The sequence below is a fragment of the Lycium barbarum genome, chromosome 10, assembly GCF_019175385.1.
Source record: "Lycium barbarum isolate Lr01 chromosome 10, ASM1917538v2, whole genome shotgun sequence".
Classification (NCBI taxonomy): domain Eukaryota; kingdom Viridiplantae; phylum Streptophyta; class Magnoliopsida; order Solanales; family Solanaceae; genus Lycium; species Lycium barbarum.
Window position 1 is genome coordinate 52,263,430 of NC_083346.1, and position 14,502 is coordinate 52,277,931.

General features: G+C 38.3%; 1 long non-coding RNA gene across 5 annotated transcripts in view; it reads left to right on the forward strand.

The window, feature by feature from the left end:
- The first annotated feature begins 6,515 nt into the window (after window positions 1–6,515).
- The window catches only part of LOC132614685 (uncharacterized), a 35,556-nt gene continuing 27,569 nt past the window's right edge, over window positions 6,516–14,502 (forward strand). Inside the window, exons 1-2 of one of the 5 annotated variants that reach the window (XR_009572407.1) lie at window positions 6,516–10,863; window positions 11,447–12,791. This is a non-coding gene — a long non-coding RNA (uncharacterized LOC132614685). The remainder of the gene's footprint in view (window positions 10,864–11,446; window positions 12,792–14,502) is intronic. The other 4 variants (XR_009572408.1, XR_009572411.1, XR_009572409.1 and 1 more) reach the window with 4 other exon arrangements.

Below are 14,502 nucleotides of genomic sequence, written 5' to 3' on the forward strand. Positions count from 1 at the left end.
TAACAGTAGTAGGAGGAGGTAATCCTACTATCAGATCAATTTTTGTCTTATCCACTTCTATCCCTTTAGCAGTAATTTTATGTCCTAAAACAATCCCCTCTGTTACCATAAAATGACATTTTTCCCAGTTAAGAACTAGATTTGTCTCTTCATATCTTTTAAGAACCAAAGTTAAATGATAGAGACAATCTTCAAATGTCTTAGCAAAATGCGTGAAATCATCCATGAAAATTTCAAGGAATTGTTTTGTCATGTCTGAAAAAATTGCTGACATGCAACGCTGGAGCGTTACAAAGTCCAAATGGCATTTTTTGGTAAGCATATGTACGTTTGGGGCATGTGAATGTGGTCTTATCCTGATCTTCTGAAGCAATTGATATTTGATTGTATCCAGAATATCCGTCAAGAAAACACTAAAAATCATGACAACTCTCTCAAGCATTTGGTCAATAAAAGACGGAGGAAAATGGTCTTTTCTTGTGGCTTCATTAAGCCGTCTGCAATCAATACAGAATCTCCATCCTGTGACTGTTTTGGTAGGTATGAGTTCATTATTTTAATTTTTCACTACTGTCATACCTCCTTTCTTTGGTACTACCTGCACGAGACTTACCCAAGGGTAAGTCCTCTATGAGAATTCTATGCATACAAATAGCTGGACTGATTCCTTTGATGTCTGCTATAGTCCACCCTAAAGCTCTTTTGTGTTCTTTTAGCACTTCAATTAATCTTCTTTCTTGTCCTGTATTCAAAGAAGATGAAATGATCACTGGAAAAAAGTCAGATTCAATAAAAACATATTTCAGATGCGAATGAAGGATTTTGAGTTCTGGTGAAACTTCCTCATTTCTGAATCTTTTTGAAGGGTTTCAACTTCTTCTTTAATTATGGGGTCATCATCACTTGTGGAACCTGGTTTGGACAAACATCTCTCCAATGAATCAGTAATCAACTGATCATTTATGTATTCATCTGCAAGGTCATTTAGCAAGTCAATTTGAAAACAAGAAGATGATGACTCATCCTTGAAAATTTTATTATTTTCTGCATGTCAAAAATCACTCTTTCCGTATCAACTCGCAGTATCAATTGTCCTTGATGGACATCAATGATTGCTCTTCCTGTAGTGAGAAACGGTCTACCTAAAATTAATGGTACCTCAGTATTTTCTTCCACTTCAAGTATTATAAAATCTACTGGGAATGTAAATTTATCAACTCTTACAAGGGCATTTTCAATTATTCCATTCAGTTTTTTAGTACTTTGATCCCCCAATTGAAGAGATACACCAGTGTCTTTCATTTCACCAAGCTCTAATTTTCTGAAAATTGAAAAAGTCATTAAATTTATTGAGGCACCTGAATCACATAATGCTTTTTTAAAATGAGCACCTCCCAAAGTGCAAGGAATTGTAAAACTACATGGATCCCCAAGTTTCTGTGGAAGCTTATTTTGAAGTATAACACTACATTTTTTGGTAAGCTTAACGATAGAAACTTCTTCCAATTTTCTTTTATTTGACAAAATATCTTTAAGAAATTTAGCATAAGAAGGCATTTGTGTCAAAGCATCTGTGAAAGGTATGTTAATGTAAAGCTATTTTAAAATTTCCAGATACTTTGAGAACTGCTTGTTAAGTTTTTCTCTTTTCATTTTTTGGGGAAAAGGGAGAGGCACAAAATGAGGATTTGTAGTTAATTCATTTTCTTGCACCTTTTTTCCTTTTTTTTTTTTTTTTGACTTGGAGGCTCAGGTTCTTCTTTATTCTTGCTTTCATTTACATGTTCTACCTCTCATGGAGTTCCTTGTCGATCCGCATACGGATCATCAAGAGCTTTACCTGATCGTAGGGCAATGACTTTGAGGTGCTCCCTTGGATTCTTTCACGACCCGACTAGAGGCCATGACGGGTACCCGGGGCTAACCACCGAGCACCGCTCGTATCGTTACCCAACGTACACATCAAGCGTTCATACATTAATCTAATGCTCAAATCATAGGAAAACCATTTTTCTTTTGGAAACATAAATACTTTTATACACATAAGCCCTTCGTCTATCAAAATAATATACATACAATAATAACATCGTGAGACCATGCTACCCACACATACCTATCTACGAGCCTCTACTAGAGTACTAGACATATGGACGGGACAGGACCCCGTCGTGCCCAAAACATATATGTACACTAAACAGTAAATCAATGGCACCTCCGGAATAATGGAGTGCTCTCAAAAGTCTGCTTATCGGCTTCTATAAATCTGGGTCGCCCCCCCCCCCCCCCCTGTCTACCTGTGGGCATGAACACAACGTCCAAAGAAAACAGACGTCAGTACGAATATTGTACTAAGTATGTAAGGCATGAATGAAATGAACATAATGGAGAAATCATAAGACATAAGATGAAGATATGACCTGCATAACTTTCAGGGGTGGATACCTTTCATGCCTATATCGTATATAACCATAGTACATGTATCATCATAGCGCATATATCGTCGTATCATATATGTATATCATAGTACCGTATCTGCTCATACACATTAAACATTATCCGTATTCGGCCACATAGTGGCTCGATAGTATCACTTACATATCCTTCGGGCTTTTCATACATTCTAATACATAGTAGTATCGTACCCGACTATATATGTTCGATGTCTTACATACCCATCTATAATAATTCTTGGTGTTATACGTGTCTGGCCCTACCAAGGCTCAGTGTTGTTCATGCCTGGCCCTACCAAGGCTCAGTGATATTCGTACCCGACCCTACCAAGGCTCAGTGGTATCTGTACCCAACTGTAGTGGTGCGCGCGCATTATATATATATATATACATATATTCTACCCGGCCATATAAGCTCGAGGTTTTCATAATAGCCACACATAGGCACATATACATAAAAGCCCATGAATATCATTAGCGTCAACACTATTATCATCGTCATCATTATCGTCATCACTATCAACATCGTCATCGTTATCATCACATATATCTCATAAGCTTATCATAACTTTTCATAGAGCATGCATTTGAATTTAAAGACTATCTATGAAAATCATATCATATTTGTAGCATGAACTTCGTAAAAATATCGCATGATAGATTTTATAATCTCTAAACTTAGACTCATCATTACCATCATCGTATCTATGGCATATCTCTTAACTTTATCTCATATGGAACCACCTATGAACATAGATTCGTAACTTTTCGGAACATTGGTCATAGGACATGCATTAGAGCTTATAGACAATCTATAACAATGTCGGGGTGACATAAGGTTGAGAGCCCCCGATTACATTATGGAGTAATCATATTCATCATATCTCACCTTGAAGGGACTAACATTTTAAGGTGAGTGTACACAAGGAATGTATCAATGGAACCATATTTAGGATTATTAGCCTCATGGACATCGTATGTTACTCTAGGATTCTTTATACTTAAATTCATCATCATCATTGCCATCACATACATCTCATAGACATTATATATTGCTTTAGAATCTCTAGGCCTAAACTTACCATCATTATCTTCGTATTCATGACATATTTCTCATTTTTATCTCATAAGAAGCTCTTTATCAATATTGTCCCGTAGTTCCCGGAATGTAAGAAGGTCATGGAGAGGTAGGGAAATAATATCATAGGAATCATATAAGGATCATTATCTTCGTAGGAATATCGTATCATGAGCTTTAGGACTTCTATACTTAGATTCATCATCAGTATTGTCACGCTTGTAACGCATCTCGTTTCTTTATCTCGTATGAAGCTCTTTATACTCGTAGATTCGTAATTCCCGATATGTAGGAAAATCATGGAAAGATAGGAGGATTCATACCATAAGAGTCATGCCTTAGAAATAAAGGACTAGCCTTACATACCTATTTCGTTTAGCAATTCCATCGCTTGATTGTTCTCCTTCAATGCTCACGTTTCTACGTTCAAGAGAATTCGCATTAACGTTAGCTAATCGATTATATGAACGTGCTTACTAAAGCTAAAGAAATTGGGTAGAATTTCCTTTGTCTATACAACCTTCCCCATATTGTATATCAACTCCTAAACATTTATAACAACATTCACAATATCATAACCCACAACCTTTATTCATCTACATTACCCTCATTTCACAATTTCACTTCAATTCATCCATATTCATGGTCATAGTATACTAGTACGTTTTCTCACATATAATGATTATACCATGTCCTTAATATCATTTATAGCTTACTTATAATCACCACATCTCAATATTCATGATTCACTCCAAACTACTACTCAAAATGTCACTATTCACACACTCATGGCCCATTTTCTCTCTCCTTCTACAATCCAAGTGTTTCAAATTTTCAATACCTTAAATAACATGGAAATACCATAAAACTTACCTTTGATAGTGTATAAATAAGCCTTGAGTTGAAATACTTCTCTTGCACCAAAACCCTAGTTCACTTCCATTGATATTCCTTGACTTGGATGAGCTTTAATGTGTTTCTTACACTTGATTTTGTGGGTTTGATGAAGTGGATCTTTAGTTTCACTTGGATTCTTGTATATGAAGTGTTTGGAAGGTTCTAGAGAACTCTTGAGTCGTGGAGGAGAAATGGGAATGAAAATAATGAACTTGGGTCTCTTATTTAAAAACTTAAAATCTGACCCGACATAATTATACGGACACTTATACGGTCCGTATAAGTGACCGTGAAATCACCCCATCAAATTCTCGCTTCTGTGTTTATTATACGACACATTATTCGGGCCATATAAGTGACCGTAAAATGACCTCTTCAACATCTTGCCTCTATGACCATTATACGGCACATTATACGGGTCGTATAACTTTATACGGTCCGTATAAGTGACCGTATAATCTCACCAATGAGGGACTTCACTGTGAAAATTCTGCGGACCATTATACGGACCATATAATCGACCGTATAACTCATCTTCTTTCTGATCTCGTTCTTGTTACTTGGTTTGCTCTCAAATCCTTACGGGGCCTTCTTGATACTTGTTTAATACCTCGTTAACAATCTAAGGGACATTATAACTCTTCTTCAAGACATCATTATGTCCTCATTAATTCAATGCTCATAATTTCTTTCCCGACACACAACATATATCTTGCTTTCCTTAGCAACTTTCGTCTCCTACCTCAAATGTCTTTGAAATCTCATTTATAATCATCAAATATTATTTCTTACTCATCAAAACATCGTATTCGTCGTGCCCTTCGTAAGTCTATTCATTGTGCATGAACGGAAAATTTTCCGAGGTGTAACAGATTCTTCTCGGTATTGCTTGGTAGAGCACCTTGAATTTGTCCTGACACGAGGGTTGCTGTTTGGCTTACCTGGATCTCCAAGTTCTTAATGGCTGATTTTTGACTTTCGGCCCTCTCTTCAATAGCCCTATTGTGTTTTTATATTAGGTCATCAGTATTCTTGAAGTGTTTATACAGCAAGTCTTCGAGGCTTGATTGATGATTTATTTGGGGCTGTTGTTGATATTGTTGAAAGTTTTGTTGCCCTCTATTTTGATTTTGGAAACTAGGTGGTGTCTGCTGCTTTTGATTAAAAAATCGTTGAGGATTTTCAGCACCATTAGGATTACTCCATATTAAAGCACCAGAAATATACGCTTGAACTGAAACATGCTCTTTATAGTAAGTTCCTTTCGGTTACCTTACTTGCTATAACTAATTGCTACACCATCTTCCTCTCTCGATTACAAATAAGTGTAAAATTAATTATAACATAAACCAGATAGATGTTACTAAATAAATGTTAACATCTATCCATACCAATATTAACGTTATTACCTCTTTCGCCTCTCTCGATTACAAAATTAGTAATACGTTAATATGTAGTATAAAATAGATAGATGTTAACAGATGAAATAACATCTAATTGTAACGCGAATAAAAATTAAATAAAAGCTTCAACTCTAGCATGTGAAATTGAGGAATAATATCTACTATTATATGGAAATATCAAGATCCGTCATTCTCCCAACATAAAAGAAAGTTACTCGATATTGGAGTCCGTACAACTCATGGAAATATTCTTATCCATTAATAAGAAATATTCAAGAAGAATAATTCCGCTATTTAATTAAAAGTAGGAACTAGAATAATTTCCTACATCGAATAATTAAAGATATTGTAGAAGAATAAGCTTAAGAATGGAACAAAGAAGAAAAGAACTCTTCTAAAATCTTGTTGGCTCCCCCACCGAACTCGTCCATCAAGCAGCACAAACAAGTGCTATTTATAGAATTTCTTGTATAGGTGAAACTTACTGCTTCCTCTAAATCTGGCAACATGCAAGTTGCAACTTGCATTTGTTTTCATTTTAAATTTGTGCTCACAAGTCACAGCAAATCTTATCAAGTTGGCAAGTTGGATTTGATTTTGATATGGGTGTAGATTCACTGCATCTCCATTTCTATTTTCTACCATTTGAGTCTTTTCGTTTTAATTTTTAGTTTTGTTTCAATTCGGTGGGTCCCACTCTTAAGGAAAATTTGCACAATTATCTCCATCTTTGCAGCACTTCGTTCCTCTCTCATTTTTCTTTTCTTTTAGCATTTTGTTTTTGTGGAAAATTTTCCTTTATAAAATGTACTTGAATCCACATATCTCTTTGATTGATGAGATATTGATCTTCTTATCAAAATCATGACATTTTCTGCAAAGAAATATAAAAATGTTAGTATTAAAATTAAATAACAACTTAATTTATACATGGTATTTTTCTCTTATCATTATTCTATTGTTAAAAAATAACAAACAATTAGATAACGTATCCTTCACACTCTCTTCCCATAGGATTTGAGTGTAAGGATCTCCTATTCCTTACCTTCTTATCTTGTCAAACTCATTAACACCTCTTGTTCTCAATATAGAATTTGACTCTTATTACTATTCAAAATCCTCCTCATGTGAACTTCTAGCTCTTCAAAATTATGACAAAAAACTGCCCTATGATCCAAAGCATGATTGGCCAAAGCATTAGCCAATTTATTAGCCTCTCTCAATGTATGGGTGAAGATTACATCCATATTTTTAATTAAGATTTCCACTTCTTCCACCCAATTATTAATACTCCAAGGTGGTTTCCATCATTCAGCAAGTATTTTTTGAATCATCTTTGAGTCAGTCTGTACAATGATATTCTGTAAATCATTACCCTTGAAAAACCTCAAAGCTTCATGTATTGCACAGATCTCTGCCTCTGTATTAGTGGCATAACCTATGTCCTCTGCCTGCACATGAATTAAGTTCCCTTCCGCATCCCTAAAAAAAAACTATATGAACTTCTTGCAGGATTTCCTCTTGAAGTTCCATCTATATTGCAAACACACCATCCTAGAGGGGGAAATTTCCATATTACTTTCGTTACTCTTATAGTTGCCCACCCCCTTCCATCATTTGTACCAATTCACCCCATTAATTAGGAATATTCCAAATTGAGGGATTCCTCATTTGAACCAACCTCTAAATGGTCACAAAAACCTAGTAAATAACCCTGCTTTCAGTCTTTCTTTGTCCATGCTTTATCCCATTCCTCCTCTTTCATAATTCCCACAGAATAATTGATGGAACTGCATAATAAATCCGCTTCAATCTTCCTATCACTGGTGCTTGCCACCATTTCACAATGAGTTGTTGAAGTTGTATTACATCCATATTTATACTTGCACTAGCACAAAAATAGAACCATGTTCTCTTAGCTATATCTGATGTGAGGACAAGATTTTGAATTGTTTCTTCCTTAGGATTTAGGCAGCACCAACACCTAGACACCATATTAAATTTCATTTTCCTCAATATATCATTCAAAGGTAACTTATATTTCCAACACCTCCATAAGAAGAAAGAGATTTTACAAGGCAAGCCTTTTTCCCACATGAACTTATATTTGTCAATTTCCTGCCCCCTCAACCTAACAAAATCCCAAGCAGATCTTACTGAAATTCACCATTATTATTCAACAACCACCATGGTTTGTCAACTCCTCTTTGCATCCTGGGTGGTGTAACTGTATTTGACATATGCTCCACTACCTCTGCAGATAGTATTTCCTGTAGTCTTTCGATATTCCATTTCCTGTAGTCTTTCATTATCCTCAGTTATCACATGGTAAACTGCCCCTAATCCAGTCCAGTTATCAAACCAAACTGAGAATCTCCCAGTCTTACTTGCCACCAAATTTGATGCTCTATTAAATCCCTGGCATCCAATATCATTTTCCAAGTCTGGGATCCATATTTCCATTTAACAACTACTGCATGCTCTTTTCTACAGTATTTATTGGTCATGAAAGCACTCCATAGTGTAGGCTTAGTTCTAAAATTACACCATAATTTACAAAATAAAGAAAGAGCCACGTCATGAAGTGATCTAAAACCCAAACCCCCTTCTTTTGTTGGAACACAAAGCTGGTTCCATGAAACCCAATGTCTGCTTTTTCCCCCAATAGTATTACTCTAGAAGAATTGAACAAACATCTTGTGCATTTGCCTAATTACCCCAATTGGTGGGTTAACGGTAGATAGCATATGAATTGGCTACTTTGTAGAACATGATTAATTAGTATTTCTTTTCCTCCAAAGGACAACATCTTGCCTTTCCAACCCTGAAACTTGTTCATAAGCTTGATAATCAAGGCATTGAAGAATTCCTTTTTCCTCCTGCAATGATAAATAGGACACCCCAAATACATAAAAGGAAAATCCTTTCTATTAATACCAGTTGCAACCTCTACAGTAATGCTAATGTCCCTTGGAACATTTTTATGCATATACACAGAACTCTTCTCCATATTGATTTTTAGCTAGATGGCTTCTCATACTTCTTTAGAATTTCCATTATAAGATATAGAGAAACAATGTCTGCTGATGTGAATATAATCATATCATCAGCATAAGCAATATGTGTTACACATCGAAAATTTTCACGTCGTTTGTATCGTAAGTAAACTAACGTAAGCCCGGAGAGGTCATGGAACCCTTATAAGGTTAAGGAAGAATTTTAACAAGTGCTAAGCAGGTGTCTAAAGGTTCCGGGATCAATCGAATCGAAGGAATTAAGTTTGTCGAAATTTTGGGGAAACTTGGCATAATTTTGGTTGTGAATTTTTGGTCCAACTTGAGGGAGGTATATCTCCTAGCATATGATGAGTTATGGAATGCATAACCTATGTAAATTTAAGTTCAGTGAGTCTTCTTTCCAATACAACTAGCAGACCGCAAATCTGAGAAGTACGGGATAAAGTACGACCCGTAAAACATTATACGTCCCGCACCTCATTTCCCGTAATTTCCAGAATTTTCCAAAAAGTTGGAAAATTGATCTTCCAGGTACGGGCTGAAAGTACGGGACGTACAAAAATGCACGACCCGTACATGGAGGCCGTACCTTATGTCTGTGGAAATTTTTTGTTGGCCTATAAATAGATTTCCCATGACTTGGGGCTCATTTGTTCACCAAAACATAACCCTAGTGACCCTCTAAGCTCTCTCCATCATCCATAAACATCCCAAATCATTTCAAGAGAAGACCAAGCTCTAAAATCCTCAACTAGTTCATAGAAGTGTGTGTTCTTACTTCTAGTTAGAGTGGTGGTGAATAAGCTTTGGAGTAAATTGTGTGAGGTGAAGTTCTTCAAGCTATAAGGTATGTTCTTCACTCTAATACTTATGTTGGGTTGATTTGGAGGTTTAGTAAGTCTTAAAGCTGGAGAGAATCATAGTAGAAAGGTCATAAAGTGTTGTGTTGAAGTTGTTGACTATGGACTGATTTTGAAAGCAAATTTTGGGATTAATTTGAGATTAGTTTGCATATAATCTTTTGGCTATCGTATTGTTGATATTGTTATTAATGTTTGGGAGTTGTTATGGAGTTGGGAGGAAGTGTATGATATAGGGGAAATGCTGTCCAAATTTTGTTAGCTCACCTATTAGTTTAGTTTGACCTTATAATTGTTTCAACGACTTAACCTTAGTGTGAATCATCTTGAATTTATATTTGAGAGCTCGAAAAGGTAAACGTTGATTGGTTAAGTAGACGATGAGGTATGTTAAGGTTGTCCCTTTCTTTCTTTTGGCATGATCATATTGATACGAACATATACAAATATCCTTCATAATGACTCCATTCCTAGAAATATTGGAAGCTTATGTTCTTGATCTTCTCATGATGTTATTGATTTTATCTCATGGTTATTGATCTTGTCTCATAGTTATTGACCTTGTTTCTGGTTGTTGATCTCATCTTATGGTCATTGATTCCTTCAAGGTGAGATATGCCAATGATGTTAGCTCCATAATGATAATCGGAGGTATAACGACCTTACGTCACTCCGATAGAGTCGTAACATTTCTTTGATCTCTCATGCATACTTTATATATGTATGCAGCTATTTTCTGACACCGAGCCGCGCTATAGTCGGTCGGGTACGGCATCTATTGTGCATACTACTGCAGTTAGGTACGGATAACACCGAGCCTAATATGGATGGGTATGGATAACACCATGCCTTATGATGGCCGGGTACGGTATTATGATATATATGTATGAAAATATTTTTTTTAAAAAGGAAAGCATGGATGACATCAGCCTTAAGAGGCATTCAGATGTACAGGTTGTTTCTCTTTTATCTCATGTCTTTATTATACTGTTTCCATGCCTTATATACTTAGTACATTATTCGTACTGAAGTCTTTCTGTTTATGGACGGTGCGTTCATGCCTGCAGGTAGACAAGAAGACGGTTCAAACCCTTAGGCTGCCTTCTTTGCGATTGGTAATGGAGCACTCCACTTGTTTTAGAGTTGCGGCCTAGCTTGGTATGTTTCTTTCGTGTACATATAGGTATGGCGGGGTCCTGTCCCGTCCTTATTATGTCTTGTACTCCAGTAGACACTCGTATAATGATATGCACAGTTAGAGGTTCTATGGACATCTCGGTCTATATTTTGTTGTATCATTATCTTTGGTAGCCTTGTCGGCTTGTATACTTGGGTTCAGTTGATTACGTTTATATATATATTTATATATATATATATATATATATCTTTTGGGCTTGTGTCCCTCACGGCTCATGATATCTATTAGTTAGCACTATCGCCCACACTCAGGTATGATCACGTAATGCCATGTATGTCTTGTGGTGCTCAGTAGGTTCAATCCGAGTGCCCATCACGGCCCTCTGGTTGGGTCGTGTCGAAAGTGGTATCAGAGCAGTTCGTTCTAAGGTTGTCTACAAGTCGTGTCTAGTAGAGTCCTGTTTATGGGTGTGTAGTGCACCACACTTATAAACAGGGGGGCTGCAGGACATTTAGGAAGATTGCCTTTATTTCTTATCTTAGATAGTGCGAAAGAGCCATGTTATAAGAATTCCCTTTTTCTGGCCGTGTGTTATGATTCCAGTAATGCCTGTAACGAGGAAAACTTCAGCGGCCCCGAAGGGCAAGTCAGTAACAGGTAGGAGAACTGGACGGGTACCGCTTGTAGATGTTGAGGAGGGCGAGTCCCATAATGAGGTCCCATCTCAGACCTCTCATACTTTGCCCGCCCCAGAGGAGCAAAGAGGAGCTCCAGCTCCAACACCCCCAGTTCCTCCACCTGATGCCTCAAACCAGGAGATGCGAGAGGCTATTTGGTTGTTGACTCAGTTAATCGCCGCTCAGGCACAGCGACAGGGTACAGTTTATGGTAACAAGGCTCCAGAATTCTTTGGGTCGAAACCAGATGAGGACCCACAGAATTTTATAGATGGGATGTTGAGGACGTTGCGGGTGATGCATACTTCAGACACTGAGTCAGTAAAGTTGGCTTCTTATAGATTACGGGATGTTTTCGTTCATTAGTATGAGACCTGGGTGTCATTTAAAGGGATTAATGCACCCCCGCCCGTATGGCAGAAGTTCACAGATGCCTTTTTTCGGCATTATTTGAGGCCAGAGATTCGACGGGCCCAATCTGATAGGTTCATGAACCTTAGACAGGGGAATATGAGTGTTCAGGAGTACAACCTTCATTTTTATTCATTGGCTAGATTGTTTCAGTTGTTGTAGCTGAGATGGGAGATTGTATCTACCAGTTTGTGAGCGGAATGGGACCACATTTGGTTGATGACTTTATGACAGCCTCACTCCAGACAAGTATGGATATTATCATATTCAGGCGCACACTCAGAATCTAGAGGAGCGTAAGCAGCAGCTGAGGACTGAGCGTGAGCATGATAGGGGCCAGAGTAAGAAGGCTAGCTATTCAGGTGCTGTCAGTGAGTTTAGAGGTGGTCAGAGGCAGCAGTACATAGGCATTCAGGCCACTCAGCGGCTAGTTCACCTCTGCAGTTTACAGGCTAGAGATTTGATCGATCTACTATTCAGAACCAGGTCAGGGTTCTAGAGCCTCAGGTTCTCGGTATAGAGATAAGACAGGCTAGATTAGGCCACATTTACCACGATGTACTCAGTGTGGTAAGTTACATACGGGACCGTACTGTTTGGGTTCAGATTTTGTTATGCTTGTGGTAAGACAGGCCATATTATGCGTGAGTGTCCAGCGAGAGGTGGTAGAGGTATTGTTCAGCCCACCGAATCAGTAGTTGGTTCATCAACATTGGTATGTCCTTTGGGGAAAGGATTGCAGGCATCCGTAGGCCGCGGTAGAGACAGAGGGGGAGCTTCTAGCTCAAACGGTCCTCAGAACCACATTTATGCATTGGTTGGTCGCCAGGATCTTGAGTTTTCGCCTAATGTGGTTACAGGTATACTATCAGTATCTTCTCATGATGTATATGCACTGATTGATCTAGGTTCTATATTATCGTATATTACCTCTTTTATTGCTAGTCAATTTGGGGTGAAACTCGACTTGATTAAACCTTTTGAGGTGTCTACACCCATTGGTGATCCAGTGATACCTAGACAGGTATATAGAGATTGTGTGGTTATAGTCTGTGATCGTCATACTATGGCAGATTTGATTGAATTAGATATGGTAGACTTTGATGTCATTATGGGTATGGATTGGTTGGCTACTTGTTATGCTAATGTTGATTGTAGAACAAAGATGGTTTAAGTTCAGTTTCCAGGAGAGCCAGTTCTAGAGTGGAAGGGTAATACAACATCACTGAAAGGTAGGTTTATTTCCTATTTCAAGGTAAGGAAGATGATTGCCAAGGGTTGTATTTATCATTTAGTCCGAGTTCAGGATACAGAATCAAAGCCACCGACTCTTCAGTCTGTTCCAGTAGTTAATGAGTTTCCAGATGTATTCCCGGACGAGCTTCCAGGTCTTTCACCAAAGCTAAGAAATTATTTTCTTTGGGGAGGGACTAAGGTTACCCTTCCACTCAAGTCTAGGCACCCCGGGCATAGCTAAGGTGACTATCTTGGCATGACAGTCCAGAATTGCATGATAAGGAGCTAGCCAACTCACACCCAAGATAACATCAAAATCTACAATGTCTAAGATTACTAAGTCAACCCAGGTGCCATGCCCCATAAGTGCGACAGTACAGGATCGAAAAACTCTATCTATAGCCACAGAATCTCCAACTGGAGTAGATATATGTATACGGGCATCAAGTAAATCACATAACATATCAAGACCCATCGAGAAATATGTAGACACATAAGAAAATATAGAACCCGGGTCAAACAATACTGAATCCATCTGGTGACAGACTGAGATGTTAACTGTAATAACCGCATCTGAGCCCTCAACCTCTGTCCTGCTAGGAAAGGCATAACAATGAACCAGTCTGCCAGTAGCCTGTAAACCATTGCGATCAACCTGCCCTATCTGAACTCTACCCCTACCGGGCTGATGACCACCTCTACCATACTGAAACCCGCCTCTGTTAGGCTGAGGCCACCTCTACTGGCTACCGTTACACCCCGACTGGGCATTGTTTCCACCATAAGATCCTCCCCCTCTACCTGATGCTAGGGCTCTGGGAGCCTGAAACTGAGTACCCTAGCCGCCTTGCCTAAGTTTGGGATACTTTCTCTTGAAATGCCCCGTATCACCATACTCAAAGCATTCGCAGTCTAGCAGCGTCAGACACTGAACAGGAATGGACAAAGCCGAATAACACCATGATCTGGAGCTCTAGCCTGCGAACCCCCTGGTTGAACAGAATAGTACTGACTGGTCCCTGATGGGCCTCCAACTGAAACCTGCATGGCTGACTGAACAGGGCATCCCGAATAAAACTGGGAACACTGGCCCTTAGAGAAAGATCCATTGTAACCACCACCCTTTCGGGCCTTCTTCTCTGCGTGCATATGATAACCCTCCGGCCGAACTCCCTCAACAATCCTAGCATGATCCACCACTTTCTGAAATGAAGCACCTATTGCTGCAACCTGAAGAGCTGACAACTAAAGAGTTGTGTTTAGCCCTTTCACAAATCTCCTAACCCTCTCCTCCTCAGTAGGTACAAGCTGGAGGGCATCTTTGAGTCAACTCTT